This window comes from Pseudorca crassidens, chromosome 1, assembly GCF_039906515.1.
Source record: "Pseudorca crassidens isolate mPseCra1 chromosome 1, mPseCra1.hap1, whole genome shotgun sequence".
NCBI classification, from domain to species: Eukaryota; Metazoa; Chordata; class Mammalia; order Artiodactyla; family Delphinidae; genus Pseudorca; species Pseudorca crassidens.
Genome location: NC_090296.1, coordinates 85,036,725 through 85,055,804, shown reverse-complemented (window position 1 = coordinate 85,055,804; position 19,080 = coordinate 85,036,725). Strand labels below are relative to the sequence as shown.

The 19,080-nt window shown below is 40.4% G+C and overlaps 1 long non-coding RNA gene across 5 annotated transcripts in view; it reads right to left on the bottom strand.

Annotated features, from left to right (window-relative positions):
• Window positions 1-561: 561 nt before the first annotated feature.
• Window positions 562-19,080, bottom strand: part of LOC137227580 (uncharacterized) — a 28,839-nt gene continuing 10,320 nt past the window's right edge. For 4 of the 5 annotated variants that reach the window (XR_010944915.1, XR_010944912.1, XR_010944914.1 and 1 more), the window contains 3 exons: window positions 14,063-14,171; window positions 8,562-8,801; window positions 562-5,901 (listed from right to left, as the gene is read on the bottom strand). This is a non-coding gene — a long non-coding RNA (uncharacterized lncRNA). The remainder of the gene's footprint in view (window positions 5,902-8,561; window positions 8,802-14,062; window positions 14,172-19,080) is intronic. The other variant, XR_010944913.1, reaches the window with a different exon arrangement.

Here is a 19,080-nt window from a genome sequence, read left to right as displayed (position 1 = left end):
TATACACGTTGTCCTATGTAATTTGTTGCTTTTTGTTGAAGAACAACATTTCATTCTATGTTTATACCACAGCTTATATTTTTTGATTTGAATGTTTTTTTATTTTGACATAATTTCAGATTATAGAAAAGTTGCAAGAGTAGTACAAAGAATTCTAGATATCCTTCATCCAGATTTTCCAAATGTTAACATTTACCTATACTTGCTTTATCCTTCTCTTTCGCTCTCTTTTTTTCTGAACCATGTCAAGTTGCAGACATGACATCCCTTTACTCCTGAATACTTCAGTGTATATTACCTAAAAACAAACAAGAAATTCCCTCATATAACCAGAGTGCATTTAACAAAATCAGGAGATGAGAGTAGTATAGTACTATTTTATAAGCTAAAGACTTTGTTCAAATTTTGCCAGTTGTCTTAGTAATATCTTTAATAGCAAAAGAAAATCTAAAAATGTGTGTAGCATTTGTTATCATGTCTTTTTAGTCTTCATTCTGGAACAATTCCTGAGTCTTTCTTCGTATTTCATGACATTGACAGCTTTTGAAGAATATAGGCAAGTTATTTTTAAATTAGGCTTTTATTTTGAGATAATTGTAGAGTTGCATCAGTTGTAAGGCATAATACAAAGAGATCCCATATATCCTTTACCCATCTGGCCCAATGGTAACATCTTGCAAAACTATAGCACAATATCAAAACCCAGATATTGACACTGATACAGTCAAGATACAGAACATTTCCAACATGAGGAAAGATCCCTCATGTTGCTCTTTTATAGCCACCCCCATTTCTCTCCCACCCCTACCCTGATAAGCAGTAATCTGTTCTCCGTTTCTATAATTTCATCATTTCAATGAGGTTATATAAATATAACTACTGTACATCGTATGCAGCCTTTTGGATTGGTCTTTTTCACACAGCATAGTTCTCTGGAGATTCATCCAGGTTGTTGTTTGCATCAGTAGTTCCCTCTTGCTGAGTAGTGTTCCATGGTTTGGATCTACCACAGTTTGTTCAACCATTCACCTGTTGACAGACATCTGGGTGGTTTCCAATTTTTTTCATGTTATGAATAAAGCTGCTATAAACATTTGTGTTCAGGTTTTTATGTGAACATTAAGTCTTTACTTCTCTGGGATAAATGCCCAGGAGTGAAACTGCTGGGTCGTATGGCAATTACATATTTAGTTTTTTTTTTTTTATGACCGCACGGCATGTGGGATCTTAGTTCCCTGACCAGGGATCAAACCCGCGCCCCTTGCATCGGAAGTGCGGAGTCTTAACCACTGGACCACCAGGGAAGTCCCACATATTTTAGTTTTTGAAGAAACTGCCAGATTGTTGTTGAAAGTGGCTATACCATTTTGCTTTCCCAGCAGCAATGTATGAGTAATCCAAACTGTCAATAACACTTGGTACATACTGTCTGTAGTTTTTATTTCAGCAGTGTGAGTGGGGTGAGGTAGTACTTCATTGTGATTTTAGTTTGCACTTCCTTAATGGCTAGTGATGTTGGACATTGTTTCATGTGTTCATTTGCCATCTGTGTGACTTCTTGGTTGAAATGTCTCTTCATGTCTTTTGTCCATGTATTGTTTGCTATTTGGATTGTTTGCTTTTTACTGTGGAGTTTGTTGTTGTAGGAAGAGCTAGCATTTTTTCTTTTGACTGGTAGATGTTTAGAATGATCCATTCAAGGAAGATTGTTTATTCCAGGTTGATGAAGTCCATATCCTTTGTGTACTGACGTAGACACTGGTGGGACACATGGTATCCAGATCAAACTATGCAGGTTTAGGGAGCCCAGCAGCAACAGTGAGAATCTTGGCTGAATTTTCATATGTAACTCCAGTAGAACTGCTGCCGACACATCTTGTTTTCATGGATGCAACAAGACAAAAGGCTACTGGTGGGTTTTGAGAATTTTTTTTATCGTCTAGGTACTTGTATTTGTCGGATATATGGTTTGTAAGTATTTTCTTACAGTCTGTAGCTTGTCTTTTCATCCTCTTAACAGGGTCTTTCATAGAGCAAAAGTTTTTCATTTTGATGAAGTAAAATTTAAGTTTATTTTATGGATAACAATTTTGGTTTAAAGTCTAAAAACTCTTTGTTTTATTTTATATCCCAAAGATTGTCAGCAATATTTTTTCCTAAAAATTGTATAGTTTTACAATTTACATTTGAGGGACTTCCCTGGTGGTCCAGTGGGTAAGACTCTGCACTCCCAATGTAGGGGGCCCAGGTTCAATCCCTGGTTGGGGGAACTAGATCCTGCACGCATGCCGCAACTAAGACCCAACAAAGCCAAAATAAATAAATAATAAATAAATATTTTTTTAAAAACCAATTTACATTTGAGTCCATGATATACTTTATGTTAATTCTTTATGTGATGTGAAACTTAGGTCAAGGCTCGTTTTTCTACCTATGGATGTCTAGTTACGCCAACATCATTTGTTGAGAAGACTCTTTCTTCCATTGATTTGCTTTTTGCAATTCAGTTGGTGTTTGTGATCTTGGATTAGGCAATGCTTGCCTAGATATCACACCAAAAGCACAAGCAACAAAAGAAAAAATATATAATAATTGGACTTTATCAAAATTAAAATCTTTTGTGTTTCATAGGATAAAATGCTAGATTTACACCCAAATATTTCTTTTTTTTTTTTTGAGTGGTTTAAATGGTATTGTATTTTAATTTCAGTGTCCATATGTTTATTGCTAGTATATAAAAATGCAGTTGAGTTTTTTATGGTTTTCTTGTATCCTGAAACCTTGATGACCTCACATATTGCTTCTTAGATTTTTTTTTTTTTGGAGATTCTTTGGTTTTTCTATATAGACAATCATGTCATCTCCAGTGGGACAGTTTTTTTTTTTTTTTTTTTTTTTGTGGTACACGGACCTCTCACTGTTGTGGCCTCCCCCTTTGCAGAGCACAGGCTCGGCGGTCATGGCTCACAGGCCCAGCCGCTCCGCGGCATGTGGAATCTTCCTGGACTGGGGCACGAACCCGTGTCCCCTGCATTGGCAGGTGAACTCTCAACCACTGCCCCACCAATGAAGCCCCAGTGGGACAGTTTTATGTATTCCTTTCCAATTGGAATGCCTTTTATTTTCATTACTTGCCTTATTGCATTTCTTGAACTTCCAGCACTCTGTTGTCTTATATATTTCCTCTACATATATTTAGAACATCAGACAGTGATTGTCTTAGCCCATTTGTGCTGCTGTAAAAATATACCATAGACTGGGTGGCTTATAAACAACAGAAATTTATTTCTCACAGTTCTGGAGGCTGAAAGTCCAAGATCAGGGTGCCAGCATGGCTGGGATCTGGTGAAGACCCTCTTCTGGGTTGCAGACGCTGGTTTCTCACTGTGTCCTCCCATGGTGGAAGGGGCTAGAGAGCTCTTTTATAAAGTTTTTTTTTTTTTAAAGTATTTATTTATTTATTTAGGCTGCACTGTGTCTCAGTTGTGGCATGTGGGATCTTTTAAGTTGCGGCATGCAGACTTCTTAGTTGCGGCATGCGGGATCTAGTTCCCCGACCAGGGATCAGACCCAGGCCCCCTGCACTGGGAGCATGGAGTCTTACCCACTGGACCACGAGGGAAGTCCCTATAAAGGTTTTTATAGAGCTCTTTTATTCACAAGAGCTCCCCATCATGACCTAATCACCTTCTTCTGCTAGAGCCTAAAGACTCTACCTCCTAATACCATCAACTTGGGCATTAGGTTTTCAACATAAGAGTTTTGATAGTTTTATTTATTTATTTATTTACTTGGCTGCTCCAGGTCTTAGTTGTGGCATGTGGGATCTTCGTTGGAGCACTCAGGATCTTTAGTTGAGGCATGCGGGATCTAGTTCCCTGACCAGGGATCGAACCTGGGCCCCCTGCACTGGGAGCTCGGAGTCTTAACCACTGGACCACCAGGGAAGTCCCTCAACTTAAGAACTTTGGGGAGACACAAACATTCAGCCCATAGCAGTGATATAATTTTTGCTTCAACTGTGAAACATAATCAAGAGAAATATGTATGACAAACATACAACAAAAGCTGAGTCAAAATCAAGAGGAGAAAGAAAGCCTATTGTATTTACCTATATTTTTAATTATCATAGTTTTTTTCTTTTTCTTTCTGAGTTTCCACGTTTCCTTCTTTTATAATTTCCTTTGTTTAGAGAACTCCTTTACTCATTCTTTTAGGATAGGTCTGGTAACTACAAATTCTCTTAGTTTTTCTTCATCTGACAATGTCTTGATTTCCATTTCATTCCTGGAGGGCATTTTCCCTGGGTATAGGATTCCCAAGTTGTCAATCTTTCATCGCTGGAAAAATATTGTACCACTTTCTTCTGGCCTCCACAGTTTCTGATAAGAAATCCACTCTCATTCGAATTATTTTTTTCTGAAAGGTAATGTGTCAACTCTGTCACCGTAGTGTTGGCTTCTATTGATTGTCTTTTTTTCATTCAGTTTGAGATCTTCTTGGTTCTTGGTGATTTTCCACTGAAACCTGGACATTTTCATATTATGTCTTTAAATATGATTCTGGGTCTTATGTAAACCTATTTTATTTTTTAAAATTTATTTTATTTATTTATTTATTTTTGGCTGTGTTGGGTCTTCGTTGCTGCGCTCAGGCTCTTCTCTGGCTGCGGTGAGCAGACTCTTCGTTGTGGTACACGGGCTTCTCATTATGGTGGCTTCTCTTGTTGTGGAACACAGGCTCTAGGCACACAGGCTTCAGTAGTTGTGGCTCACAGGCTTAGTTGCTCTGCAGCATGTGGGATCTTCCTGGACCAGGGCTCGAACCCGTGTTCCCTGCACTGGCAGGTGGATTCTTAACCACTGTGCCACCAGGGAAGCCCTAAATCTATTTTAGTTGGCCTTCTCTGACACCACTCCAGGAAGGGAACATAGGGGGTGCCATCTTGTTACCGCCAGGTGGAGGCAGAAATCCAGGTTCCTCACTTGGTTTCCATTGATATTAAATGAAGGGGCTCATCATTACTGCTGATTGGGGGGTTGGAGTTCCAGATCTTCTCACCGTCTCCACTGATGCCTTGGGGTAGTGATCCTTGTTATTCCCAGATGGGGATGAAAGTCCTGGCTCCCTACTTGGCTTTCTCTGATGTCACCCTACAGGGTTGTTGAGGCACCTTGTTACAGGCTGCAAGGGTGGAAGTCTAGACTCCCCACAGGCTTTGCTGGCAAGAATATAGGCCGGGCCACGGTTTTCTTCTGTGGTATTTGGCTGGAGTTAAATGGTTACTGCTTAAACATTTTCAGTCTTGCTAGGTGGCCCCTTTCCTGGTCCTTTAGCTACGAAGCAGGCTTTTGTTGGGTCTTTCTTATCTGCACCCATTGGTTTCACGGTTGCCAGCTTCTTCAGATCCATGTCTGATCCATGAGACAAAAAGAAAATCCAGGGAACTTGCCAACATGTCATTCCTTGGGTCCTGAGGTTCTCTCCACGTTTTAGAATCTTACGTTTGTTTTCTATATAGTGTTTAGGGGTTTTAGTTGTAATTAGTACAAGGAATAGGGAAATTTATCTATTCCACCTTTCTGGGAATCCAGTTATTTTGTGAGTTAATGTTTCTCTATCTGAGTTTCTCTGATATTCTCTCGTGATTACATTTGGGTTACACTAATTTAGCCACAGTTCCACAGAAGTGCATCACAGCAGAAGGCACATGCTGTCAATTAACATTGTTACCAGTGATACTAACTTTGTTAGCTTTGATCGGTTGGTTAAGGTGATGTTTGCCAGGCTTCTCCACTATGACATTACTTTTTTACTTTTTATACTTAATAAGTATTTTGTAGGGAGATATTTTGAGACTGTGTAAATATCTTCTTACTCTTCAAACTTTCACCAGCCAGTCTGAAAAACATACATTGATGACACTTGCCTGAATCAATTATTATGATGGGTTTTTAAAAAATGTTTATTGAAAAATAGGTGATTTAAAATGTGTTAGTTTCAGGTATACAGTAAAGTGATTCAGTTATACATATATATAAATATAAACATACATATATATTCTTTTTTACATTCTCTTCCTTTATAGGTTATTATAGATATTGAGTATAGTTCCCTGTGCTATACAGTAGGTCCTTGTTGGTAATCTATTTTATATATAGTAGTGTGTAATGATAGGTTTCAAATGATGATTTTCCAATTCTATCATTCTTTCTTCACTTATTAATTTACATTTAACTAAAGAAGAGCTTTCCCTTCTCCACCATTCATTCACTCATTCCCTCATTTATCTATGTATCCATTTATATCAGCTTATTTATTCTTATATTGTAAATAATAATCTCTCACTATTATTATTTATTTTGATGCTCAAATTGTCCCATATTTGACCAGTGGGATCCCCCCTTTAGTTACCTCCTGTCTCTCTGCGACGTATCTTTATTCAAAGACAACATGATTGTCTATGTAGAAAATCCCAAAGAATCTACCAAAAAGCTACTAGAACTATAAGTGAATATTACAGTGTTGTAGGACACAAGATTTATATATAAAAATCAATCATATTTCTATATAATAACAATAAGCAACTGGAAATTAAAATGTTAAAAATACCATTTACAATAGCAAAAAATCACAGAATACTTAGGGATAAAACTAAGAAAATATATACAAGATTGGTATTTTGAAACTACATTAATGACAGAAATTAAAGAAGACTTAAATAAATGGAGAGACATACTTTGTTTATGTATTGGAAGAGTCAATATTGTTAAGCTGTTAATTCTTCCCAAATTTATCTATGGATTCAACATAAACCCTATCAAAATCCCAGGAGCCTTTTGGGATAGAAATTGGTAAGCTGACTCTAAAATTTAATATGAAAAAACAAAGGATCCAGAATATTGTGGAAACAATTGGAAATCCATATGCTGAAAAATATACCTTGACCCTTGCCTTGCAACAGATCAAAACAAACAAACAATCTGATATTAAGAATGGGCAGAGGAGCTGAATAGACATTTTTCCAAAGAAGACATACAAATTATCAATAGGTTCATGAAAAGGTGCTCAACATCACTAATTAGCAGGAAAATACAAATCAAAACCACAGCGAGAGGCTTCCCTGGTGGCGCAGTAGTTAAGAATCTACTTGCCAACTCAGGGGACACAGGTTCGATCCCTGGTCTGGGAAGATCCCACATGCCGCGGAGCAACTAAGCCTGTGCGCCACAACTACTGAGCCTGCGCTCTAGAGCTCACGAGCCACAACTGCTGACCCCGCATGCCACAACTACTGAAGCCCGTGCACCTAGAGTCCATGCTCCGCAACAAGAGAAGCCACTGCAATGAGAAGCCCACGCACCGCAACGAAGAGTAGCCCCCGCTCACTGAAACCAGAGAAAGCCCGTGCACAGCAATGAAGACCCAACGCAGCCAAAAATAAAAATAAATAATAAAATTTAAAAATTAAAAAAAAACACAGTGAGATATCATCTTACACGTTAGAATGATTATTATAAAAAAGACAAGAGCTAACAAGTGCTGGTAAGGGTGTGGAGGAAAGGGAATATGTGCACTGCTGGTGGGATCAGAAATTGGTACTGCCACTATGGAGGGGCTTCAAAAAATTAAAAATAGAACTATATTATCAGTTATCCCACTTCTGGGTATATTCCCAAGGGAAATGAAAATGGGATCTTGAAGGGATACCTGCATTCCCATGTTCAGTGGCATTATTCATAATAGCCAAGATATGGAAACAACCTAAGTGTCCGTTTGATATTTCCTCTTAGTTAGCTTAGTAGTCAGCTTACGAGTAGACAGAGAAAACTTTAAATGCCTTGAACCTATAATTCAGACCTTTCCAAAGGGCTGTGTGTGTGTTTTGAGGTATACCTCCAGTGTTCCAGCTTGGTCTTCTGGCTTACATACTGTCACTGGCAAAGCCCATTAACAATTTCCAGGAAATAAAAATAGAATCTGGGTAATAATATAAAACTAACTTTTTTTCCCCTTGTGCTTAGTCTAGTTTCACTTGCTCATTGTGTGCCATGTGCAGAGGCCTCCGTAAAGGGGACGTATACCTGGATGAGCCCTCCTTCTCCATCAGGGACCTGCCTCAAGGGGAATCCTGGAAGGTTGATGGACCCTGGCTGGGAATTTAGTCACACAAATACCACCAGATTCGACCCAAATAAGATTTCTGTTCGGGAGATTTGGAACCAGCCCCAAACTGTTAATGGATTGCTCAAAAGACCAAAATAGGAGCCATCCAAATGGTTCAGATCTGATATAGCTGGGGGTCTGCCTTGAATTTGTAACAGCCTGTGCTTAAGACAGTCCCTCCTCAGTCAGAATATCCCACAGGAGGTAAGATTGGACTGCCTCTGGTCCAGAGCAGCGTAGGCACGTTAGTTCCTAACCAACTTGGTCTGTTAGGGAGTGGCACAGCTCTCTGAATCAGGGGTCTTCTCTTTCCTCCTTTCAGCCAAAAAGAAGGTGTTTCAGACTTCCTACCAGGTGAAAGCTAAAAGCACGAGGGATTCCCATGGGGTACTCACCAGACCACTGGGGCAGCTGGTATTCTGTGCTGATACCAGGAGGAGAGCTCGTGGAACCTCGGTTGATAATCACCCAAGGTTCACCTCACAAGTTGCGGTGCGGGGGGGGCAGTGGGTGTTTCTTGTTCTGGCCAGCAGCTCACAGGTCTTCCAGATATTGGGGGTTCTGGTCTTACAAAGGGCTCACAGGGCTCCCCTGCCTACTTCAGAGGAACTAGCACCAGGCAGTAGGAAAAAAACCTGTCAATTGGAATAAGATAAAGGAAATCATCAGGAGCCAACAGAAGACCTTTCAGCATTCCTAGAGTGCCTCAGGCAATGCCTCCAAATGTATACCACCACTGACCTTGAGTCACTGGAAGGGAATGCAATCCTGAGGTTCTATTCAATTTCTCAAAGTGACCTGGACATGAGGCGGCGTAAGCTTCAGAAACTGGAAATAGAACCATATAGCCCTGCCTCTCGCCTGGTCGGGGTTGCCTACCAGGTGTTTAATAACCAAGATACAGAGGAGGAAAAGTCAGAGGATAAAAAGGTCTGGAGGCAAGTCCACTTGCTGGCTGTTGCCCTCCAATGTCAACTGGTCTGGACTAACTGCCCTCAGAAACTCTCAACTCCAGTGAGTGACTGCTGGCCCACACGGAGGGATAGCAAGGCAAGGAAAGCAGACCCAATCAGTGTGCCATATGTAAACAAGAGGGACACTGGAAGGGAGAATAACCTCGCCGCCCCAAAAAGCGACAGAAATGCCAGGTACCAGCCATTACCTTCGAAGGCAGATGATCCAAATAGGTGAAGAATGATGGGGCCAGGGAACTCCTAAGCTGGCACTCCAACTGACCCCTAAGGACCCCTGCTGACATTGGACATAGGGAGAAAGCCCATCAACACCTGTGCCACTTACTTGATTCTGAGCACCAGATCAGGCAAACTCAGTCACAAGAGTTGTAAAATTATGGGGGTATCAGGGAAGGCCCAAGAATGAGCATTCATAGAACCATTCGAATGTAAAGTGGATGAACACATTCTCACTCATTCCTTCCTGTATGTCCCTGAATGCCCTATACCCCTGCTAGGAAGAGATGTCCTACGTATGTTGGGGGCTAACTATCCACCTAATGGGAGACAAACGAGATGGGTGTTCCCCTAGACAGGGGCACAAGGTGATAATGGTAATGGCTGAGGAAAAACCTCCCTAGACAGAGCAAGCAACCTCCTTGGAGTAAATCCTGAGGTCTAGGCACAGGGACGGGTGGGACTAGCTGTAGGAGCCAGTCCCATGATAGTCCATCTAAAACCCGGACATACGCTGCCGTCCCAGATTTAGCTCAAATATCACAAACTAGGGTGTCCTACCTAGGCTTCATTCTCACAAGTCAGAGAAGCCTACCCTAGAAAATAAAAGAAGCCCTTTGCAGCCTCACCCATCCTAAAACTGGAAGACAGCTTAGGGGTTTCCTGAGGATGGCTGGGTTTTGCCGCATCTGGATCCCTAAATATGGTCTAATAGTGAGGCCTCTGTATGAAGAGTTGAAAGGAAAGGATGATCCTTTTGAATGGAATTCAGAATGTAAAGGGGACTTTCAGGAAATGAAAAAGCAGTTACTTCAAGTCCCTGCCCTGGCCCTCCAAGATTTAACTAAACCCTTTGACCCTTACATTCAGGAGAGAATGGGAATGGCCCTTGGGGTATTAGCTCAAAAACTGGGACCTCTTACTCAGGGTTGCATTTCTCTAAACAATCCAATCACTATATGGAAGTGCATTTGAACTCATGTGTGGTAGACCCCTTCGCCAAGCCTGAAAGGACACCTTAACTCCCTTGAAATGGAACAACTCAAGTATGCCCTCCAGGTAGGAGAAATCATGAAAGCTCTCTTGGAATATGGTAACCAGGTACTGTTCCTGCCCACCAGGAGACTAAGTGTATCTAAAAACCTGGAAAACTGGAAGCCTGCAAGATCAGCTCACTCCTTAGTGGAATGGACCCCATTTGGTGATTCTGAGACAGGAGGGAAAGGGGCAGGACACAACAGCTAGATAAATGAAGAAGGGGCGCAGCTATTAGGATGCAATAAAAACTGGCTGGAACCAAGGTGACTTCGAGAACAGTCCAGTCATTGACCTTTAGCTCATTATATCTTCATTGTAATACTAAAAAATCATACCCCTTTTTATGCCTTGACAGTCCAAGGCAGACTATAAAAGGCCAAAAAGTGGGTAGTGGCCCAATTTCTGGGAAATCCCTACCCTTCCCTGAAATAGCAAGAATATTCCTCCCACTCATTAGCATATGAAATTACTCAGCCCATAAAAACCAACAGCCACATGCCCTGGGGCCACTCTTACTTTCTGAGACAGACTGCATTCAGCCTATGGAGTGTGTATCTAAGTAAACTTGCTTTCACTTTTCTTTGGCTCACTCTTGAATTCTTTACTGTGTGATGCCAAGGACCCTCACTTGGTGGTCTGTCTTAAGGACTCTTGTGGGTCCCAGGACATGACATTTTCCTCTTCTGCAACAATGCTAACCACCCATTCTTTCCTGAAGTTGCAGGTTATCACACTGTGGTTACATCACCCTCAAGTAAAGAGGACCCCGAGCCCCAAACTCTGGAGAGACAACCTGGGGCAACGGACCCCTTTGGCTACTCATGTGAACTTCTCTCTGACCTGAAGCTTCTCTTCTGAAAAACAACAGAAGTGTTACTAGGGATATGCAGGCCATAGTAGTTTGCCTCAACATCAGGGCACACTTGCCTACAGTCAAAAGACCTAGATACCTGCATTTTCAGGAAAAATTTGCTCTTGCTAATACTTGAGCCATGTATCTTTAAATTTTTTATTTATTTATTTATGTATTTTAATTGGGCCATGTACCTTAAATTGTCTGGTGTCCCTTGTCTCCAAAAGGTTAGACAGGGAATTCCCTGGCAGTCCAGTGGTTAGGACTCAGTGTTTTCACTCCTGGGGCCCAGGTTCAATCCCTGGTCGGAGAACTAAGATCCCGAAAGCCGCGTGGCACAGCCAAAACAAAACAAGCAAACCCAAGGTTAGACAAATGGTGGTCACTCAGGGATATGCACAGTCAGGGCAAAGGCTTGGTGACAAACATATGTAAAGGTAGCTAGGGAGAAGTTCTGCTCCTCTACCCAGGGTTATGACGACTCCCCTGATCAGCAGAAAGAAGCTACATAAGTCGGACCTTCTCTCCTTAGCACCCCTCAAGAATGAGAAGCAAGACAAAAATCAGAGGAGGGATTTGTCACTGGCAAAGACCATTAACAGTGCTCAGGAAATAAAAATAGAGTCTGGGTAATAAAATAAAATCTAACTTTTTTTCCCATTTGTCATTACTCTAGTTTCACTTGTTCATAGGCTGCCGCATGCAGAGGCATTGCACCTGGCATTTCAGACCAGAGTTCCTGGTGCCAGATGGCTTCGATGGGCGGGCTGTGAGCAGAAGCCCTTGCCTGCATGACACGGCAATTCAAGATGGTGGCAGCGACAGCGGGCTGTGTGCAGAGACGCTGCACCTTACAAGTCTGGAGGCACAGCTGCGACCAACAGGAGAGAGCTCCGCAGCTTCCCTGCTGGCCAGAACCCTATAAAGCAGCCCCGCCCATGGCCTGCGGGGAGAGCCTGTGCTCTAGAGCAGAAGCTTGCACCTCTCCATTCTCTGATCAAAGAATAAAGCTTTCTTTTGCTTATGAACCAAACTCTGTCTTTTTCAACTGTTCCAAATGACACCGGGCAGGAGGACACTTTTTGGGGCCCGACTTGAAAGCATCGGTAATAATACCAGGTATGAAACAACTGACTGATGGTATTAACAAAATTGATCCCACTGAGCCACCCCACAGCCAGAAGATAAAATAGGAAATTGTTGAAGCCAGTACCTATGCATAGTAAGAAAACTGGCTAAAACCCAGATCCAGTAGCATTTCTGGTTGAAGTGCGGACAAGTTGCCCTAGTCAAACTCTAACACGCCCTGGATCAAGGCATAGAAAGTCACCCATAAGGGCTCTCCACTGAAACAACACTGTTTGAAGCCTTGCGTTGCCTCTACAGCCGACTAGTCACGTTGACAATCCCTATGTCTTATCCTCCAGGGGAAGGGTGGATTGGTCCCATCACTGTAGGTTGAGTGAAGACTGAGTTTCCAAGAGCAGTCACACACAAGTAGAGTGTGCTGAAACATACTAGACAGTATTTTTTTCCATTTTAAAAAAACCTTTTCTACAAAAATAAACAAATGGGACCTAATGAAACGTAAAAGCTTTTGCAGAGCGAAGGAAACCATAAACAAGACGAAAAGACAACCCTCAGAATGGGAGAAAATATTTGCAAATGAAGCAACTGACAGAGGATTAATCTCCAAAAGTTACAAGCAGCTCATGCAGCTCATGCAGCTCAATATCAAAAAACAAACAACCCAATCCAAAAATGGGCAGAAGACCTAAGTAGACATTTCTCCAAAGAAGATATACAGATTGCCAACAAACACATGAAAGAATGCTCAACATCATTAATCATTAGAGAAATGCAAATCAAAACTACAATGAGATATCATCTCACACCGGTCAGAATGGCCATGATCAAAATATCTACAAACAACAAATGCTGGAGAGGGTGTAGAGAAAAGGGAACCCTCTTGCACTGTTGGTGGGAATGTAAATTGATACAGCCACTATGGAGAACAGTATGGAGGTTCCTTAAAAAACTAAAAATAGAACTACCATACGACCCAGCAATCCCACTACTGGGCATATACCCTGAGAAAACCATAATTCAAAAGGAGTCATGTACCAAAATGTTCACTGCAGCTCTATTTACAATAGCCAGGACATGGAAGCAACCTAGGTGTCCATCAACAGATGAATGGATAAAGAAGATGTGGCACACATATACAATGGAATATTACACAGCCATAAAAAGGAACGAAACTGGGTTATTTGTAGTGAGGTGGATGGACCTAGAGACTGTCATACAGAGTGAAGTAAGTCAGAAAGAGAAAAACAAATACCGTATGCTAACACATATATATGGAATCTAAAAAAAAAAAAAAGGTCATGAAGAACCTAGGGGCAAGACGGGAATAAAGATGCAGACCTACTAGAGAATGGACTTGAGGATACGGGGAGGGGGAAGGGTAAGCTGGGACGAAGTGAGAGAGTGGCATGGACATATATACACTACTAAACGTAGATAGCTAGTGGGAAGTAGCCGCATAGCACAGGGAGATCAGCTCAGTGCTTTGTGACCACCTAGAGGGGTGGGATAGGGAGGGTGGAAGGGAGGGAGATGCAAGAGGGAAGAGATATGGGGACATATGTATATGTATAACTGATTCACTTTGTTATAAAGCAGAAACTAACACACCATTGTAAAGCAATTATACTCCAATAAAGATGTTAAAAAAATAAAAACACAACAAATTATATGTTTGAAATTAAAAAATAATATAAATAAATAAAATGCATAACCAACAAGGACCTACCATATAGCACAGGAAACTCTGTTCAATGTTACGTGGCAGCCTGGATGGGAGGGGAGTCTGGGGGAGAATGGATACATATAATGTATGGCTGAGTCCCTTTGCTGTGTACCTGAAATTATCATAACATTGTTAATCGGCTATACTCCAATATAAAATTAAAAGTTAAAATAAATTAAAAAACCTTTTCTTACGGAAAATTTCTAACATACTTAAAAGTGCAGAAAATAGTATAATAAACCCCCAGACATTACATCAACATTCTATCATTCTTGTTTCATCTATTCTTTTTTTTCTGAAATATTTTAAAACAAATTCTAGACATCATATAATTTCCCTGTAAATATTTCAGTGTATATCTCTAACAAATAAGGCCTTAAGAAAATAATCACACAGACTCTTTCATAGGACAAAGAAGACACTTCTAAATCATTTTGTGAGGGCAACATTACCCTGATGTAAAAATCTGAAAAGGACATTTCAAGAAAAGAAAAATACAGACCAATATTCCAAGCTCACCAGTTTGCCCATTCCTTGAAATATTTAGTATTCACCATTATCAACAGCAATAATCAGAACAACAGTGTCCACCCGAAATGTTCCTGTAATCATGTTTTCTGTGAGGAGCCTGTGGTCCCTCAAATTTCATAAGGGAGATATTTATGATGATATCATGTTTACGTTCAGCCTTCAGTTTCAGGACTCAGGTGTCTTCCATCTCAGCAGCCTCCTCCAACGCTCAGTGGTTCCCTTCTTGATTTCACCACATTGTAATTCAAGTATGGTGGCCCTATCTGAATCTACCTTTCTTCTGACTTTGATGTTAATGTATTCTTTTCGTTTCCCATTTGTTTATTGGGTGGCAAACCCATGAGAAGAAAGACCCCTCTCATGAACTGGCTTAAATATCTCTCCTCTGGAAAGTTTTCTCTAAAGTCTGTTGACAGTTATTGATGCCTCCTGTCTGCTTCCTAAGTACTTTGTACATACTTCTTTTGTTGCACTTGTTATGCTGTGATTAATCTGATGTCTCCCTCATCAGACTAAATAGCCAGTGATTAACACATTGCTTGGCATAAAGCAGTTAGCTTAGTAGATGTCTGCTGAATGAAAAAGTGAATAATAAAAATGCAGAGCTAGAGTTAGTGTAGATTACTTAAGCCCAGAAGAGTGTGCCTCTATAAGTAAAATGTCTTCTAACTTCAACACACATAGAAATCAGAAAGCTTCAAAGGCCCTTACAAAAGGATAGGTATATTTTATGATTTCATTTTTAATGTAATCCTTTTAAATTATAAAGGTTAAGTAGATCCTTGTTAAAAAAAAAAAGACTCAAACAAATCAGACGTGTTAAAGTGAGAGGTAAGAGTTCTCTAAAAGGATGCTGCCAGTTTAGACTTCTTCATTAGTGTATAGTGGTGTGTATGTCCCTTGGACACTGCCTGTACTAAGCTTAATCTTTGCCAATTTGGTAAGTGAAAAACACTATTTCAATTTAAAAAAAAATTGTATTTATTCTAAGTGAAGTTGAGAATCTTTTAATATGTTTACTAACCTTTGATATTTATTTTTCTATGTTGTTTTTCTCAAAGCCACATCTCCAGTGCCTAGAAACATGCCTTGAATACACTAAGCATTCAGTAAATACCTATTGAACAACCGAATTGATTTTCTTTTTCGCCTCTTTTCCTATTGGGCTGTTAATTTTTAAATTTTGGTGTATAAGTGCTCTCTGTATATTAAAGAAATTGGCTTTTTTATGTGACTTGTGGTGATTTTTAGGTTGTTACATTAACTGTTTCTGTTATATTTATCAGCCTTTTCCTTTATTTTATTTTTTGAAAATTCATACTTATCTGTTTATTTTCAGTGAATTTTTAATTCTGGAATAATTTTATTTATTTTATGTTATTATTATTTATTTTTTAAATTGAAGTATAGTTGATTTACAATTAGTCTTTTCCTTTATGACTTCTGGATTCTATGGCAGGCTCAAAAGGGATCTTTCACTCCAAGGTTAAAAAATAATCTATGTTTCTTCTAGTACCTTTATGATTTTATTTTTCCATTTGACACAGTTTTGCTGCTTTGGCTACCCAGAGGAACACCCCATCTTTTTGAAAATCTCCTTCCCCCTCTACAAGCCCATGTGCTGGTAGTGGATGTCTATCAGAATCCATTGTTCCAGTGACTTCCCTGGTGGTCCAGTGGCTAAGACTCTGCACTCCCAATGCAGGGGGCCCAGGTTTGATCCCTGGTCAGGGAAATAGATCCCACATGCATGCTGCAACTAAGAGTTCGAAGGCCGCAACTAAAAGATCCCGCATGCAGCAACTAATACCCAGCGCAGCCTAAATAAATAAACATTAAAAAAAAAAAAAAAAGAATCCATTGTTCCAGTTCAGCCAGCTGGGGACCAGAAGATCCTGTACATATATAGGAAAAGTACCCCAGCATAACTATAGATACCCAGTAGTTTCCAGTCAGCTTCTGGGTTTCTCCCTGAATGCATTAATGTATACTTTAACTATTTTTTAATGGTATAGCTTTGTTCTGTGTCAGAAGTCTTGAAAAATTAGAGTAAAGGTCTAAACCAAGGCTGCACTGACCTTTCAGTCTGCTGGATAGCCCATTACCAGCATGAATTCAGTGTCTCCCTGTGCCTCTCACTCCAGACCTGGTTCTCATTGACTGACTCCTTTTCACTAACTTTCCCTCAAATTTACAAGTTGAGTCCAGAGGCAAGAAAACAGAGAACCACAGAACCACAGTTCCTAAGGAAAAAGATGGAACACACAGATGCTTCCTTCTGGTTAATGTCCCCGTCCTCTGGGAACTCTGCTCTAATATGTTTTTACAATCCCAAAAATGGAGTTTGGTAGGGCAAAGGGTACTGTGGAAAGTGTGTTGTTGACTGAAATGGAACGAAGTGTCTCCTTGAGTGGCGAGGCCTAGCACTGCCATCTCTCTGGTGAAGGAAGAGCCTGAAAAACAGAGAGGACTTCTAAGAGTTGACTGTGGTGGAGAGGTTGCTGGAAAACTGCCTGAATGTTTCATGCTTTTCACTTTTTTTTTTTAATTGAAGTATACTTGATTTACAATGCTGTACAGCATTGAAGTATAGTTAATTACTGCTGTACAGCAAAGTGATTCAGTTCTCTGTGCTATACAGTAGGACCTTGTTGTTTATTATGCTTTTCATAGAATAAGTGGACCTGTTAAGAGCTAGCTGGATTTGGTCCTCTTGGAGCAAGGGGTTTGCTCTCCCTGGGACTTGGCTTGAGCACATATCAATGGGAGACAAGCACATGGAAGCTCTTCTAGACCCTGCCCAGTATGCTCCCGACATGGGGAAAGAAAACAGGCTGGTGGTAGAAACAACCTAGAACCCTTGATTGAGTTTGTCTCTTGCTTTAAAACTTGAGGGGAACCTGTCTTCTCCTTCAGAGTCCATTGTGCCATGCATGGTTCAGTTCCAGCCTTCTTTGTCATGTCACTTCTAGCACTGGCATGAAGTCAAACTGGTTTCTCCCCTTTGTTAGATCTGACACACAACATTCCCCAGGCATACATTGCCTGCACTGGCAAAGAGAAGAGATGATGAGTAGTGATTCATCCTGTCCCTGACATCTGTCCAGATATGGTCCAGATTTATGGGGTATGAATTCAGATAAGGATAGGCCTGGGACATGTACAGGTACTTAAGGTTGCTAGGGACCAACTGAGGAATACTCTCTCAGCCTCACAGGACCTTTAGATTTGGGCTAGAACCAGACTGGTCTCTGGGCTGTCCTATTATCACTTTCTATTTGAGTTCAGTGATAACCTTGCTGGGATTATTCTGAACAGCTAAAATGTGGACACATCCACTAACAGATAAATTTAAGAACACCTCTAGTTTTTGTTTTTGTTTTTTTTTCATTTTGTTTTGTTTTTAGCATTGTCTAGGAAAAAGAAGGGGGCCCTGGAGGATGCTGCTGGGGAGATCTGGTCTGTTCCTTTTCTTTTCTATTTTACAGCTTTATTGAGATACATTCACATACCGCACAATACATCAATTTAAAGTGTACAATTCAGCAGTTTTAGTATATTCACAGTTACATGCAACTATCACCACAATCAATTTTATTTATTTATTTATTTATTTATTTATTTATGGCCGCTCAGCGCCGCATGCAAGAACTTAGTTCCCCAACTAAGGATCGAACCCGTGCCCCTTGCAGTGGAAGCGCATAGTCTTAACCACTGGACCACCAGGGAAATCCCCACAATCAATTTTAGAATATTTTCATCACCTCAAAAAAGAAACTCTGTACCCTTTAGCTATTACCGCCTCTTCCCACACCCTTCCCTGCCCTAAGCTATCACTGATCTACTTTCTATCTCTATAGCTTTTCCTATTCTGGACATTTCACACGCATAGAATCATGTAATATGTAGTCTTTTGTGACTGACTTCTTTCAGTTAGTGTAATGCTTTCAAGGTTCATTCATGTTGCAGCATGTGCCAGTACTTCATTCCTTTTTATTAATGAATAATATTCCATTGTATGGATATCCCACATTTGTTTACCCATTCATTGGTTGATGGACATTTAGGTATACCTTTGGCTATTATGAATAATGTTGCTATGAAAATTTGTGTACAAGTTTTTGTGTGGACATATGTTTTCATTTCTCTTGTGTCTAGACCTAGGAGTGGAGTGCTGGATCAAATGGTAGCAATGTACTTAACATTTTGAAGAACTGCCAGAATGTTTCCAGAGTGGCCCCACCATTTCACACTGTTATTGTCCTTTATTTCTTGTGTCCCACTTACCCACATGGTAAGTTTTCATATTCTTCGGACTTCAAGGTAGAAACTGAGGCTACCACTTCAGATAAGATATATGAAAGCTCAAACTACATGGAAGACATTATCGGCATCAGAACTATCCGCTGCACCTACCTCTAAGGCAATATTAAATATTATCCTTCTATAGATATTTGAACACATCCTCATAACAATCTAACTCTCCTGGT